This window comes from Lathamus discolor, assembly GCF_037157495.1.
Source record: "Lathamus discolor isolate bLatDis1 chromosome 2 unlocalized genomic scaffold, bLatDis1.hap1 SUPER_2_unloc_1, whole genome shotgun sequence".
Taxonomy (NCBI): domain Eukaryota; kingdom Metazoa; phylum Chordata; class Aves; order Psittaciformes; family Psittacidae; genus Lathamus; species Lathamus discolor.
This window is the reverse complement of record NW_027069094.1, coordinates 214,328-230,422: the sequence shown is the minus strand read 5'-3', so window position 1 is coordinate 230,422 and position 16,095 is coordinate 214,328. Positions and strand designations below refer to the sequence as shown.

The 16,095-nt window shown below is 52.1% G+C and overlaps 1 long non-coding RNA gene across 1 annotated transcript; it reads right to left on the bottom strand.

Annotated features, from left to right (window-relative positions):
* Positions 1 to 108: 108 nt before the first annotated feature.
* Positions 109 to 568, bottom strand: LOC136006155 (uncharacterized). The gene is made up of 3 exons (XR_010608994.1): positions 481 to 568; positions 341 to 394; positions 109 to 229 (listed from the first exon to the last, which is right to left on the bottom strand). It is a non-coding gene; the product is annotated as an uncharacterized LOC136006155 (long non-coding RNA).
* Positions 569 to 16,095: the final 15,527 nt, after the last annotated feature.

Genomic DNA, 16,095 nt, shown 5'->3' with positions numbered 1-16,095 from the left:
GGCACCCTCTACTGTGTCCTCAGACATTCTGGTTCAAATACTACATTGGAATGCTACATCTCAAACCCCTTCCTGCTACTCTGACATTGTCCCCCACGCCTTCACCTCCTACAGGAGGCCCTCTACTTAGCGTGCGTAGTGCCATGCGTCTCGAGGCGGCCTTACTGCTCGGAACTCCCACAGCAGATGACAGCCATGTTGCTGCCCTTGCCAAGTTCCTCTTCATCATCTGACAGAAACAAACAAAGGGCAACACGTTGTGCTGGCCGTCATCTCCAGCATCCCAGCCATCTATGCCAGCCTTTTCTGTAACTCTACTTCGCCTTTACATTATGCTCACCTACTCCCAATCTATTGCAGAATACAATGCTGGGCTTCTCATGCACTCTAGGACCTAGGAGCACAATAGAAAGAAATGACCATGGTGCTTGTAGAAAATGACCAACCCCCACAACCATTATTGTTACCTCTCCGACTCACCTCAAATACTCATCTGACTCCAGAAGTAGAACGCAAGACCTGCAATAACCAACACTACTACTGAACCCTTTGCCATGTTATTCTCAGCTCTTACCACTCACGCAGACAACCTTCTGACAGCCCTCCTCAGCTGGCAGCTTCACCTCTCTTGATTTAAGTGTGGCACCTAAAAAAGAAATGGAAACAGGCACTCATGGAGAGAAAAACAGAAGCTTTGGCCGACCCTGAAATAAGTTGCTACTGGGGTGTTCCAAGCATGGCTCACCTTGACTGAGTCATCTGAATGTTATTTTTCAGCTCGAGTGTAAGGATGAGTTTGAGCCAGGGAATCTTAGCCAGGTAGTCAGAACCAGGAATTCTGTGTTAGAATCAACTTGACATTTGTGTGGATGCATGAGCCAGTCAGTGTCAGACTGAGCCTAAGCGAGTGTGAGGAGAAGTCAGCGCCAGAGAACGTCTGTGCAGCTTAAACGTGAGTATGAGTCTGAGCCAGTCTGTGTGAGAGGGAGCCTGCACTGTCTGCCAGTCTTGAATATGAGTCTAAGCCAATGAAAGCCAGAAAATTAAAGCCGGGGAGCAGGCAATGAACCAGAACCAGATGAAACAAGACCCAGCTGTGGATCGTCAGGGTGCTTTTATCCCAGCTGGGGGTTTGCCTCACCCCTGACCCAGGTCACTGAGGGAAGGGCTGGGGGTGACACCCTCCCTCCCTAACACAGTCAAGCTGTAGCTGCCCTACCCATGTAAGCTTATGCTACAGAGTAACCCCCTGCCTTTCCCTCAGCCCCATGCTACATTTCAAACCCCTTCCTGCCATCCGGACCTTGTCCCCCACCCTCCAGCCCCAAGCAGCAGTCCCTCTACTTAGCTTCCATAGTGCCATGGGTTTCAAGCGGGCCTTGATGCTCAGAACACCCACATCAGAGTCCTGTGATCTTGCCACAGCTGCCAAGTTTCTCTTTATCACCTGCAGCAAACAAACGAGCAAACAGGAACACACTGTGCTGGCCACCATCATCACCAGCACCCCACCCACCAGTGCTGGCCTGCTCTGTAACAGCCCTCTTCCTCCTTCAAAGCTCATCAACATTGTGCTTGCCTGTTCCAAACCCACAGTGGAGTCGGACACTGAGCCTCTACTCACCTCCAGGTCCTAGGAGTACAATAGAGACAAATGATCACCCTGCTTGCAAAAAGGGACCGACCCCACTATCCTTCTCCTTACCTGTCTGACTCACTTCAAGCACTCATCCGACTCCAAAGGTAGAGGGCAGCCCTGCAACACGGAGCACAAATACTGAACCCCTTTGCCATGCTCTCCTCAACAATTAAGCACCCCCAACACACACAACCCCCGATCTTCTCACAGCCCTCCTGAGTTTGCAGCTTCACCTCCCTCGAGTTATCTGCAGCACCTAGAAAAGAAAAGGGAACATGCACACACTGACAGAGATACAGAAGCTGCACCCTTCCCTCAGGAAGTCCCATCTCTCTCTCCTGTCACTTTACTACTCATCCACTAGCCCTCAGAGCTTTTCCATCCCTTTATTCTAACGTGTACACCCCCTGGAATACACCACCAACAAAAAGTAATTACAGCTTTATAAAAATGACAAGACCCTAAAATAAATTGCTGCTTGGGTGGTCTAAGCTTTGCTCACCTTGGCTAAATCACCTGAATGTCTTTGTTTAGTTAGAATGTGAGAGCGAGTCTGAACCAGGAAGCCTGTGTTAGTCTCGATGTGAGACTCGTGTGGTTGGGCGAGCCAGTCAATGCCAAATTGAGCCTAAATCTGAACTAGAGTGTCTGTGCTGTTTAAGTATATGAGCCTGAGCCAGTCTGTGTGGAAGAAAACCTCTTTGAGACTAAGCCCTAGAATGTGAGACAGAAAACCCCCACCCAGTCTGAAACCAAGTATAGTTTTGAGCCTAACTTCATAAAAGTGAAGCTATGGAATCTGAGAATTTTGAATAGAAATCTAAGCCCCAAAAAGAAACCCAAGAAGTTAAAATCAGAGAGCACCAAGAAACCAAACCCAAAACAACAAAAACCAGGTGCACCTTGTCAGGCTGTTTTTATCCCAGCAGCTGGTTTGCCCCACACCTGAGCCAGGGCACTGGGGGGGGTTGTGGGTAGGGCCTGGGGTATATAAGGCACAGCTTCACAGTAAGGTTTCTCTTTTGGATTTGATGCTATTCAAGGTGAGGTCTTTGGGGTGTTTTGTGGTTTTAATGATGTGTGTATTGCTTTTGTTTTTTGAGTTCTTTGAAACGATTTTTTCTGAGCTAAATTTTTTAAGCCACTTTTGGTTTTGCATCTTCTTGTATTAATGTTTTTTTTTGTGCTGTGGTTTTACTTAAGATGCTGTTGTTAGTGGTGGTGTTCAGGTAAGTGTTTTTATTGCTCTTAGCCACAGAACTTAAAGAAAAATTTGTTTACAGTTTATGTTCTTATTACTTGTCTTTTATTTCTCATAAAATAGTTATAACAGTGGTTACTGAACAAACATTACATTTATATGTTTAAGAGTTACTTCAAGAGTGCCTTTGGGTTTGTGCTCTTTCAGAAACTAAGTTGGACACTTGGGTCTTAAGAATACCAAAACATAATATTAATGTTCTTTTGGGATGTAGTGACTGTTAAATAACTGATGACTTTTGGCAGGGAAAGATAAAAGAATGCTTTTCAGCTTGTATATTTCTTATTTTAAAACTCTAAATTACAGAGTGCTTGTTAATTACAGTCTGCATATAATAAATATTTCAGGGAATTTCCTTGTCTTAGTCTGCAGAATGTTGTGTGGCAATTTTTTTGTTTTTTTCCTTTTACTCCTGTTACTGCAAATGATAAAAATAAATTGGGTGGGTGCAGTAAACACCCATGTGTCTAGTGTGGGAGATCTGAGCAACAACTTTAGTTTGAGACTTATGACACTATAAAAACTAAGCAAAAAGAAAAGTTTTCCACAGAACAGACGGGGGAAACAGCATCAGGATAGTAGAAAGAGATTTGAAGTACACCATGGGGATAAGAAAAATTAAATGGGACTTTTCTTTAGCACCATCTTATAGTGGGCAGGGTAGTACAGCTTGACTGTTTTAATGAGTGCATTAGCTTGTGAGCTGTTTTGGTGCTTCCAACTCACTGCTAGAACTGAAAATGTTAAGCTTGTTCTTGGAACTTAGTCCTTTATATACTGAGTGCTTGTGTTGGCTGGTTAAAAGCTGGTCAGGCATTCATGTTCCTTACTTACAAACATAAGGCAGAGGACAGCTTTTTTGTCAGTCACATCAGCAGAAGCCTTCTAAGGGTTTGACCCAGCTTCCAGTTCCAGCTATGAAAAGGTAAAAGGATTCATTTTGAGTGTGATGTCCTCATGTTTATAAGAACATGGCAAAAAGATTTAGTATTTGTTTGGTATTGCAGGTCTCGTCTTCTATGTTGGGAGTCGGATGAGTGCTTGAGGTGAGTCAGAGGGATAAGCAGAAGGATTGTGGAGTCGGTCGCTTACGCAAGAACCATGGCAATTGGCTTCTGTTGAACTCCTAGGGCACGCAGGGGAGAAGAGGCCCTGCATCAGACTCGGGAATCGCTTTGGGACAGGCAAGCACAGTGTTGAGCAGCTTGGGAAGAGGCAGACCATTGGTAAGGACCAGCCTGGGCTGGATGCCTGGGGTGCTGGAGATGACGGCCAGCACAACGTGTTGCCCTTTTTTTGCTTCTGTCAGAAGATGAAGAGGAACTTGGCAAGGGCAGCAACATGACTGGCATCTGCTGTGGGAGTTCTGAGCCGAGAGGCGGCCTCGACACGAATGGCACTACGCAAGGTAAGTAGAGGACCTCCTGTAGGAGGCGAGGGCGTGGGGTACAATGTCAGAATGGCAGGAAGGGGTTTGAGATGTAGCATTCCAATGTAGTATTTGAGCCAGAATGTCTGAGGACACAGTTGAGGGTGCCTGGAGACAAATGGTTAGCTCTAGTGAAAGCCAAAATGTGCTGGACTGGGCTAAACTGTTCTTGGGTGGGCTTAATTGCACTGGACTGAGCTAAAGTGGGCTGGACTGGTCTGAATTGGGCCAAAGTAGTGCCAAGCCATGCTGTGTAGCAAACGAGCCATTTTGCCTGTAGCAAGCGAGGGTGGGCTGGGCTCTGCTGGGCTGGACAAGGCTAAACTGTGCTGAAGTGGGCTAAACTGGGCTGGACTGGTCTGAAGTGGGCCAAAGTGGTCTAAACTCTCCTGAAGTGGGCCAAGCTGGGCTGAACTGTGCTGGAGTGGCTGAAGTGGGCTGAAGGGGGCTTCACTGGGTTAGATCTGAGCTTGTGTGAAAGTGACTGGACTGGGCCGAATTGGAGTCAATTTTGCTGGGCTGGGCTGAACTGGGCTGAACTGAGGTAAAGTGGCTTGAAGTGGCTGATCATGTCTTGGCTGGTCTGGGCTGTGCTAAACGGGGCTGAATTGTGCTAAAGTGGGCCTAATTGGGCTCAGCTTGTCTGCGCTGAGCTGCAGTGGGCTGGGCTGTAAAGTGGGCTGAACTGGGTTAAATTGGGCAGGGATAAGATGGACTGGGCTAAAGTGGGCTGGACTGAGCTGGCCTAAAGTACGCTACGTTGGTCTGGGAAGGGCTAAAGTGGGCTAAACTGTAGTGGGCTGGGCTGCGTTGGGCTAAAGTGGGCTGGACTGGTCTGAATTGGGCTTAACTGTGACAAAGTGTTCTGGATAGATGTGAATTGGGATAAACTAGGCTGAAGTGGTCTAAAGTGTGCTGGGCTGGTCTGAAGTGGGCTCAAGAGGGCTAAGGTGTGCTGGATGGTCTGAATTGGGCTAAACCCTGCTGAACTGTGCTAAATTGGCTGGGACAGGTCTGAACTGGGCTGGGCTGAGCTAAGTTGGTCTGGCCAGGGCAAAACTGGTCTGAAGTGGGCTAAAGTGGGCTGGGCTGGGCTAAAGTGGAACGGACTTTGCTAAAGCTGGCTGCGCTGGGCTGAAGTGGGCTGAAGGGGCTGGGGTGAGCTGGAATGGGCTGGACAGGGCTAATGTGGCCTGGACTGAAGTGGGGTAAAGTGTCTGAAGTGAGATAAGCTGGGCTGGACTGGTGTGCACTGGGCTAAACTGGGCTGTGCTGGGCTAAAGTGGTCTGGAGAGGTCTGAAGTGGCCAAAATGTGCTGGACTGGGCTAAATTGTTCTTGGGTGGGCTTAATTGCACTGGACTGAGCTAAAGTGGGCTGGACTGGTCTGAATTGGGCCAAAGTAGTGCCAAGCCATGCTGTGTAGCAAACGAGCCGTTTTGCCTGTAGCAAGCGAGGGTGGGCTGGGCTCTGCTGGGCTGGACAAGGCTAAACTGTGCTGAAGTGGGCTAAACTGGGCTGGACTGGTCTGAAGTGGGCCCAAGTGGTCTAAACTCTCCTGAAGTGGGCCAAGCTGGGCTGAACTGTGCTGGAGTGGCTGAAGTGGGCTGAAGGGGGCTTCACTGGGTTAGACAGATCTGAGCTTGTGTGAAAGTGACTGGACTGGGCCGAATTGGAGTAAATTTTGCTGGGCTGGGCTGAACTGGGCTGAACTGAGGTAAAGTGGCTTGAAGTGGCTGATCATGTCTTGGCTGGGCTGGGCTGTGCTAAACCGGGCTGAATTGTGCTAAAGTGGGCCTAATTGGGCTCAGCTTGTCTGCGCTGAGCTGCAGTGGGCTGGGCTGTAAAGTGGGCTGAACTGGGTTAAATTGGGCAGGGATAAGATGGACTGGGCTAAAGTGGGCTGGACTGAGCTGGCCTAAAGTACGCTACGTTGGTCTGGGAAGGGCTAAAGTGGGCTAAACTGTAGTGGGCTGGGCTGCGTTGGGCTAAAGTGGGCTGGAGTGGTCTGAATTGGGCTTAACTGTGACAAAGTGTTCTGGATAGATGTGAATTGGGATAAACTAGGCTGAAGTGGTCTAAAGTGTGCTGGGCTGGTCTGAAGTGGGCTCAAGAGGGCTAAGGTGTGCTGGATGGTCTGAATTGGGCTAAACCCTGCTGAACTGTGCTAAATTGGCTGGGACAGGTCTGAACTGGGCTGGGCTGAGCTAAGTTGGTCTGGCCAGGGCAAAACTGGTCTGAAGTGGGCTAAAGTGGGCTGGGCTGGGCTAAAGTGGAACGGACTTTGCTAAAGCTGGCTGCGCTGGGCTGAAGTGGGCTGAAGGGGCTGGGGTGAGCTGGAATGGGCTGGACAGGGCTAATGTGGCCTGGACTGAAGTGGGGTAAAGTGTCTGAAGTGAGATAAGCTGGGCTGGACTGGTGTGCACTGGGCTAAACTGGGCTGTGCTGGGCTAAAGTGGTCTGGAGAGGTCTGAAGTGGCCAAAATGTGCTGGACTGGGCTAAACTGTTCTTGGGTGGGCTTAATTGCACTGGACTGAGCTAAAGTGGGCTGGACTGGTCTGAATTGGGCCAAAGTAGTGCCAAGCCATGCTGTGTAGCAAACGAGCCGTTTTGCCTGTAGCAAGCAAGGGTGGGCTGGGCTCTGCTGGGCTGGACAAGGCTAAACTGTGCTGAAGTGGGCTAAACTGGGCTGGACTGGTCTGAAGTGGGCCCAAGTGGTCTAAACTCTCCTGAAGTGGGCCAAGCTGGGCTGAACTGTGCTGGAGTGGCTGAAGTGGGCTGAAGGGGGCTTCACTGGGTTAGACAGATCTGAGCTTGTGTGAAAGTGACTGGAATGGGCCGAATTGGAGTCAATTTTGCTGGGCTGGGCTGAACTGAGGTAAAGTGGCTTGAAGTGGCTGATCATGTCTTGGCTGGTCTGGGCTGTGCTAAACCGGGCTGAATTGTGCTAAAGTGGGCCTAATTGGGCTCAGCTTGTCTGCGCTGAGCTGCAGTGGGCTGGGCTGTAAAGTGGGCTGAACTGGGTTAAATTGGGCAGGGATAAGATGGACTGGGCTAAAGTGGGCTGGACTGAGCTGGCCTAAAGTACGCTACGTTGGTCTGGGAAGGGCTAAAGTGGGCTAAACTGTAGTGGGCTGGGCTGCGTTGGGCTAAAGTGGGCTGGACTGGTCTGAATTGGGCTTAACTGTGACAAAGTGTTCTGGATAGATGTGAATTGGGATAAACTAGGCTGAAGTGGTCTAAAGTGTGCTGGGCTGGTCTGAAGTGGGCTCAAGAGGTCTAAGGTGTGCTGGATGGTCTGAATTGGGCTAAACCCTGCTGAACTGTGCTAAATTGGTTGGGACAGGTCTGAACTGGGCTGGGCTGAGCTAAGTTGGTCTGGCCAGGGCAAAACTGGTCTGAAGTGGGCTAAAGTGGGCTGGGCTGGGCTAAAGTGGAACGGACTTTGCTAAAGCTGGCTGCGCTGGGCTGAAGTGGGCTGAAGGGGCTGGGGTGAGCTGGAATGGGCTGGACAGGGCTAATGTGGCCTGGACTGAAGTGGGGTAAAGTGTCTGAAGTGAGATAAGCTGGGCTGGACTGGTGTGCACTGGGCTAAACTGGGCTGTGCTGGGCTAAAGTGGTCTGGAGAGGTCTGAAGTGGCCAAAATGTGCTGGACTGGGCTAAATTGTTCTTGGGTGGGCTTAATTGCACTGGACTGAGCTAAAGTGGGCTGGACTGCTCTGAATTGGGCCAAAGTAGTGCCAAGCCATGCTGTGTAGCAAACGAGCCGTTTTGCCTGTAGCAAGCGAGGGTGGGCTGGGCTCTGCTGGGCTGGACAAGGCTAAACTGTGCTGAAGTGGGCTAAACTGGGCTGGACTGGTCTGAAGTGGGCCCAAGTGGTCTAAACTCTCCTGAAGTGGGCCAAGCTGGGCTGAACTGTGCTGGAGTGGCTGAAGTGGGCTGAAGGGGGCTTCACTGGGTTAGACAGATCTGAGCTTGTGTGAAAGTGACTGGACTGGGCCGAATTGGAGTAAATTTTGCTGGGCTGGGCTGAACTGGGCTGAACTGAGGTAAAGTGGCTTGAAGTGGCTGATCATGTCTTGGCTGGGCTGGGCTGTGCTAAACCGGGCTGAATTGTGCTAAAGTGGGCCTAATTGGGCTCAGCTTGTCTGCGCTGAGCTGCAGTGGGCTGGGCTGTAAAGTGGGCTGAACTGGGTTAAATTGGGCAGGGATAAGATGGACTGGGCTAAAGTGGGCTGGACTGAGCTGGCCTAAAGTACGCTACGTTGGTCTGGGAAGGGCTAAAGTGGGCTAAACTGTAGTGGGCTGGGCTGCGTTGGGCTAAAGTGGGCTGGAGTGGTCTGAATTGGGCTTAACTGTGACAAAGTGTTCTGGATAGATGTGAATTGGGATAAACTAGGCTGAAGTGGTCTAAAGTGTGCTGGGCTGGTCTGAAGTGGGCTCAAGAGGTCTAAGGTGTGCTGGATGGTCTGAATTGGGCTAAACCCTGCTGAACTGTGCTAAATTGGCTGGGACAGGTCTGAACTGGGCTGGGCTGAGCTAAGTTGGTCTGGCCAGGGCAAAACTGGTCTGAAGTGGGCTAAAGTGGGCTGGGCTGGGCTAAAGTGGAACGGACTTTGCTAAAGCTGGCTGCGCTGGGCTGAAGTGGGCTGAAGGGGCTGGGGTGAGCTGGAATGGGCTGGACAGGGCTAATGTGGCCTGGACTGAAGTGGGGTAAAGTGTCTGAAGTGAGATAAGCTGGGCTGGACTGGTGTGCACTGGGCTAAACTGGGCTGTGCTGGGCTAAAGTGGTCTGGAGAGGTCTGAAGTGGCCAAAATGTGCTGGACTGGGCTAAACTGTTCTTGGGTGGGCTTAATTGCACTGGACTGAGCTAAAGTGGGCTGGACTGGTCTGAATTGGGCCAAAGTAGTGCCAAGCCATGCTGTGTAGCAAACGAGCCGTTTTGCCTGTAGCAAGCGAGGGTGGGCTGGGCTCTGCTGGGCTGGACAAGGCTAAACTGTGCTGAAGTGGGCTAAACTGGGCTGGACTGGTCTGAAGTGGGCCCAAGTGGTCTAAACTCTCCTGAAGTGGGCCAAGCTGGGCTGAACTGTGCTGGAGTGGCTGAAGTGGGCTGAAGGGGGCTTCACTGGGTTAGACAGATCTGAGCTTGTGTGAAAGTGACTGGAATGGGCCGAATTGGAGTCAATTTTGCTGGGCTGGGCTGAACTGAGGTAAAGTGGCTTGAAGTGGCTGATCATGTCTTGGCTGGGCTGGGCTGTGCTAAACCGGGCTGAATTGTGCTAAAGTGGGCCTAATTGGGCTCAGCTTGTCTGCGCTGAGCTGCAGTGGGCTGGGCTGTAAAGTGGGCTGAACTGGGTTAAATTGGGCAGGGATAAGATGGACTGGGCTAAAGTGGGCTGGACTGAGCTGGCCTAAAGTACGCTACGTTGGTCTGGGAAGGGCTAAAGTGGGCTAAACTGTAGTGGGCTGGGCTGCGTTGGGCTAAAGTGGGCTGGACTGGTCTGAATTGGGCTTAACTGTGACAAAGTGTTCTGGATAGATGTGAATTGGGATAAACTAGGCTGAAGTGGTCTAAAGTGTGCTGGGCTGGTCTGAAGTGGGCTCAAGAGATCTAAGGTGTGCTGGATGGTCTGAATTGGGCTAAACCCTGCTGAACTGTGCTAAATTGGCTGGGACAGGTCTGAACTGGGCTGGGCTGAGCTAAGTTGGTCTGGCCAGGGCAAAACTGGTCTGAAGTGGGCTAAAGTGGGCTGGGCTGGGCTAAAGTGGAACGGACTTTGCTAAAGCTGGCTGCGCTGGGCTGAAGTGGGCTGAAGGGGCTGGGGTGAGCTGGAATGGGCTGGACAGGGCTAATGTGGCCTGGACTGAAGTGGGGTAAAGTGTCTGAAGTGAGATAAGCTGGGCTGGACTGGTGTGCACTGGGCTAAACTGGGCTGTGCTGGGCTAAAGTGGTCTGGAGAGGTCTGAAGTGGCCAAAATGTGCTGGACTGGGCTAAATTGTTCTTGGGTGGGCTTAATTGCACTGGACTGAGCTAAAGTGGGCTGGACTGCTCTGAATTGGGCCAAAGTAGTGCCAAGCCATGCTGTGTAGCAAACGAGCCGTTTTGCCTGTAGCAAGCGAGGGTGGGCTGGGCTCTGCTGGGCTGGACAAGGCTAAACTGTGCTGAAGTGGGCTAAACTGGGCTGGACTGGTCTGAAGTGGGCCCAAGTGGTCTAAACTCTCCTGAAGTGGGCCAAGCTGGGCTGAACTGTGCTGGAGTGGCTGAAGTGGGCTGAAGGGGGCTTCACTGGGTTAGACAGATCTGAGCTTGTGTGAAAGTGACTGGACTGGGCCGAATTGGAGTAAATTTTGCTGGGCTGGGCTGAACTGGGCTGAACTGAGGTAAAGTGGCTTGAAGTGGCTGATCATGTCTTGGCTGGGCTGGGCTGTGCTAAACCGGGCTGAATTGTGCTAAAGTGGGCCTAATTGGGCTCAGCTTGTCTGCGCTGAGCTGCAGTGGGCTGGGCCGTAAAGTGGGCTGAACTGGGTTAAATTGGGCAGGGATAAGATGGACTGGGCTAAAGTGGGCTGGACTGAGCTGGCCTAAAGTACGCTACGTTGGTCTGGGAAGGGCTAAAATGGGCTAAACTGTAGTGGGCTGGGCTGCGTTGGGCTAAAGTGGGCTGGACTGGTCTGAATTGGGCTTAACTGTGACGAAGTGTTCTGGATAGATATGAATTGGGATAAACTAGGCTGAAGTGGTCTAAAGTGTGCTGGGCTGGTCTGAATTGGGCTTAACTGTGACAAAGTGTTCTGGATAGATGTGAATTGGGATAAACTAGGCTGAAGTGGTCTAAAGTGTGCTGGGCTGGTCTGAAGTGGGCTCAAGAGGGCTAAGGTGTGCTGGATGGTCTGAATTGGGCTAAACCCTGCTGAACTGTGCTAAATTGGTTGGGACAGGTCTGAACTGGGCTGGGCTGAGCTAAGTTGGTCTGGCCAGGGCAAAACTGGTCTGAAGTGGGCTAAAGTGGGCTGGGCTGGGCTAAAGTGGAACGGACTTTGCTAAAGCTGGCTGCGCTGGGCTGAAGTGGGCTGAAGGGGCTGGGGTGAGCTGGAATGGGCTGGACAGGGCTAATGTGGCCTGGACTGAAGTGGGGTAAAGTGTCTGAAGTGAGATAAGCTGGGCTGGACTGGTGTGCACTGGGCTAAACTGGGCTGTGCTGGGCTAAAGTGGTCTGGAGAGGTCTGAAGTGGCCAAAATGTGCTGGACTGGGCTAAACTGTTCTTGGGTGGGCTTAATTGCACTGGACTGAGCTAAAGTGGGCTGGACTGGTCTGAATTGGGCCAAAGTAGTGCCAAGCCATGCTGTGTAGCAAACGAGCCGTTTTGCCTGTAGCAAGCGAGGGTGGGCTGGGCTCTGCTGGGCTGGACAAGGCTAAACTGTGCTGAAGTGGGCTAAACTGGGCTGGACTGGTCTGAAGTGGGCCAAAGTGGTCTAAACTCTCCTGAAGTGGGCCAAGCTGGGCTGAACTGTGCTGGAGTGGCTGAAGTGGGCTGAAGGGGGCTTCACTGGGTTAGACAGATCTGAGCTTGTGTGAAAGTGACTGGACTGGGCCGAATTGGAGTCAATTTTGCTGGGCTGGGCTGAACTGAGGTAAAGTGGCTTGAAGTGGCTGATCATGTCTTGGCTAGGCTGGGCTGTGCTAAACCGGGCTGAATTGTGCTAAAGTGGGCCTAATTGGGCTCAGCTTGTCTGCGCTGAGCTGCAGTGGGCTGGGCTGTAAAGTGGGCTGAACTGGGTTAAATTGGGCAGGGATAAGATGGACTGGGCTAAAGTGGGCTGGACTGAGCTGGCCTAAAGTACGCTACGTTGGTCTGGGAAGGGCTAAAGTGGGCTAAACTGTAGTGGGCTGGGCTGCGTTGGGCTAAAGTGGGCTGGACTGGTCTGAATTGGGCTTAACTGTGACAAAGTGTTCTGGATAGATGTGAATTGGGATAAACTAGGCTGAAGTGGTCTAAAGTGTGCTGGGCTGGTCTGAAGTGGGCTCAAGAGGGCTAAGGTGTGCTGGATGGTCTGAATTGGGCTAAACCCTGCTGAACTGTGCTAAATTGGTTGGGACAGGTCTGAACTGGGCTGGGCTGAGCTAAGTTGGTCTGGCCAGGGCAAAACTGGTCTGAAGTGTTCTAAAGTGGGCTGGGCTGGGCTAAAGTGGAACGGACTTTGCTAAAGCTGGCTGCGCTGGGCTGAAGTGGGCTGAAGGGGCTGGGGTGAGCTGGAATGGGCTGGACAGGGCTAATGTGGCCTGGACTGAAGTGGGGTAAAGTGTCTGAAGTGAGATAAGCTGGGCTGGACTGGTGTGCACTGGGCTAAACTGGGCTGTGCTGGGCTAAAGTGGTCTGGAGAGGTCTGATGTGGCCAAAATGTGCTGGACTGGGCTAAACTGTTCTTGGGTGGGCTTAATTGCACTGGACTGAGCTAAAGTGGGCTGGACTGGTCTGAATTGGGCCAAAGTAGTGCCAAGCCATGCTGTGTAGCAAACGAGCCGTTTTGCCTGTAGCAAGCGAGGGTGGGCTGGGCTCTGCTGGGCTGGACAAGGCTAAACTGTGCTGAAGTGGGCTAAACTGGGCTGGACTGGTCTGAAGTGGGCCCAAGTGGTCTAAACTCTCCTGAAGTGGGCCAAGCTGGGCTGAACTGTGCTGGAGTGGCTGAAGTGGGCTGAAGGGGGCTTCACTGGGTTAGACAGATCTGAGCTTGTGTGAAAGTGACTGGAATGGGCCGAATTGGAGTCAATTTTGCTGGGCTGGGCTGAACTGAGGTAAAGTGGCTTGAAGTGGCTGATCATGTCTTGGCTGGGCTGGGCTGTGCTAAACCGGGCTGAATTGTGCTAAAGTGGGCCTAATTGGGCTCAGCTTGTCTGCGCTGAGCTGCAGTGGGCTGGGCTGTAAAGTGGGCTGAACTGGGTTAAATTGGGCAGGGATAAGATGGACTGGGCTAAAGTGGGCTGGACTGAGCTGGCCTAAAGTACGCTACGTTGGTCTGGGAAGGGCTAAAGTGGGCTAAACTGTAGTGGGCTGGGCTGCGTTGGGCTAAAGTGGGCTGGACTGGTCTGAATTGGGCTTAACTGTGACAAAGTGTTCTGGATAGATGTGAATTGGGATAAACTAGGCTGAAGTGGTCTAAAGTGTGCTGGGCTGGTCTGAAGTGGGCTCAAGAGGTCTAAGGTGTGCTGGATGGTCTGAATTGGGCTAAACCCTGCTGAACTGTGCTAAATTGGCTGGGACAGGTCTGAACTGGGCTGGGCTGAGCTAAGTTGGTCTGGCCAGGGCAAAACTGGTCTGAAGTGGGCTAAAGTGGGCTGGGCTGGGCTAAAGTGGAACGGACTTTGCTAAAGCTGGCTGCGCTGGGCTGAAGTGGGCTGAAGGGGCTGGGGTGAGCTGGAATGGGCTGGACAGGGCTAATGTGGCCTGGACTGAAGTGGGGTAAAGTGTCTGAAGTGAGATAAGCTGGGCTGGACTGGTGTGCACTGGGCTAAACTGGGCTGTGCTGGGCTAAAGTGGTCTGGAGAGGTCTGAAGTGGCCAAAATGTGCTGGACTGGGCTAAACTGTTCTTGGGTGGGCTTAATTGCACTGGACTGAGCTAAAGTGGGCTGGACTGGTCTGAATTGGGCCAAAGTAGTGCCAAGCCATGCTGTGTAGCAAACGAGCCGTTTTGCCTGTAGCAAGCGAGGGTGGGCTGGGCTCTGCTGGGCTGGACAAGGCTAAACTGTGCTGAAGTGGGCTAAACTGGGCTGGACTGGTCTGAAGTGGGCCCAAGTGGTCTAAACTCTCCTGAAGTGGGCCAAGCTGGGCTGAACTGTGCTGGAGTGGCTGAAGTGGGCTGAAGGGGGCTTCACTGGGTTAGACAGATCTGAGCTTGTGTGAAAGTGACTGGACTGGGCCGAATTGGAGTCAATTTTGCTGGGCTGGGCTGAACTGAGGTAAAGTGGCTTGAAGTGGCTGATCATGTCTTGGCTGGGCTGGGCTGTGCTAAACCGGGCTGAATTGTGCTAAAGTGGGCCTAATTGGGCTCAGCTTGTCTGCGCTGAGCTGCAGTGGGCTGGGCTGTAAAGTGGGCTGAACTGGGTTAAATTGGGCAGGGATAAGATGGACTGGGCTAAAGTGGGCTGGACTGAGCTGGCCTAAAGTACGCTACGTTGGTCTGGGAAGGGCTAAAGTGGGCTAAACTGTAGTGGGCTGGGCTGCGTTGGGCTAAAGTGGGCTGGACTGGTCTGAATTGGGCTTAACTGTGACAAAGTGTTCTGGATAGATGTGAATTGGGATAAACTAGGCTGAAGTGGTCTAAAGTGTGCTGGGCTGGTCTGAAGTGGGCTCAAGAGGGCTAAGGTGTGCTGGATGGTCTGAATTGGGCTAAACCCTGCTGAACTGTGCTAAATTGGTTGGGACAGGTCTGAACTGGGCTGGGCTGAGCTAAGTTGGTCTGGCCAGGGCAAAACTGGTCTGAAGTGGGCTAAAGTGGGCTGGGCTGGGCTAAAGTGGAACGGACTTTGCTAAAGCTGGCTGCGCTGGGCTGAAGTGGGCTGAAGGGGCTGGGGTGAGCTGGAATGGGCTGGACAGGGCTAATGTGGCCTGGACTGAAGTGGGGTAAAGTGTCTGAAGTGAGATAAGCTGGGCTGGACTGGTGTGCACTGGGCTAAACTGGGCTGTGCTGGGCTAAAGTGGTCTGGAGAGGTCTGAAGTGGCCAAAATGTGCTGGACTGGGCTAAACTGTTCTTGGGTGGGCTTAATTGCACTGGACTGAGCTAAAGTGGGCTGGACTGGTCTGAATTGGGCCAAAGTAGTGCCAAGCCATGCTGTGTAGCAAACGAGCCGTTTTGCCTGTAGCAAGCGAGGGTGGGCTGGGCTCTGCTGGGCTGGACAAGGCTAAACTGTGCTGAAGTGGGCTAAACTGGGCTGGACTGGTCTGAAGTGGGCCCAAGTGGTCTAAACTCTCCTGAAGTGGGCCAAGCTGGGCTGAACTGTGCTGGAGTGGCTGAAGTGGGCTGAAGGGGGCTTCACTGGGTTAGACAGATCTGAGCTTGTGTGAAAGTGACTGGACTGGGCCGAATTGGAGTAAATTTTGCTGGGCTGGGCTGAACTGGGCTGAACTGAGGTAAAGTGGCTTGAAGTGGCTGATCATGTCTTGGCTGGGCTGGGCTGTGCTAAACCGGGCTGAATTGTGCTAAAGTGGGCCTAATTGGGCTCAGCTTGTCTGCGCTGAGCTGCAGTGGGCTGGGCCGTAAAGTGGGCTGAACTGGGTTAAATTGGGCAGGGATAAGATGGACTGGGCTAAAGTGGGCTGGACTGAGCTGGCCTAAAGTACGCTACGTTGGTCTGGGAAGGGCTAAAGTGGGCTAAACTGTAGTGGGCTGGGCTGCGTTGGGCTAAAGTGGGCTGGACTGGTCTGAATTGGGCTTAACTGTGACGAAGTGTTCTGGATAGATGTGAATTGGGATAAACTAGGCTGAAGTGGTCTAAAGTGTGCTGGGCTGGTCTGAAGTGGGCTCAAGAGGGCTAAGGTGTGCTGGATGGTCTGAATTGGGCTAAACCCTGCTGAACTATGCTAAATTGGTTGGGACAGGTCTGAACTGGGCTGGGCTGAGCTAAGTTGGTCTGGCCAGGGCAAAACTGGTCTGAAGTGGGCTAAAGTGGGCTGGGCTGGGCTAAAGTGGAACGGACTTTGCTAAAGCTGGCTGCGCTGGGCTGAAGTGGGCTGAAGGGGCTGGGGTGAGCTGGAATGGGCTGGA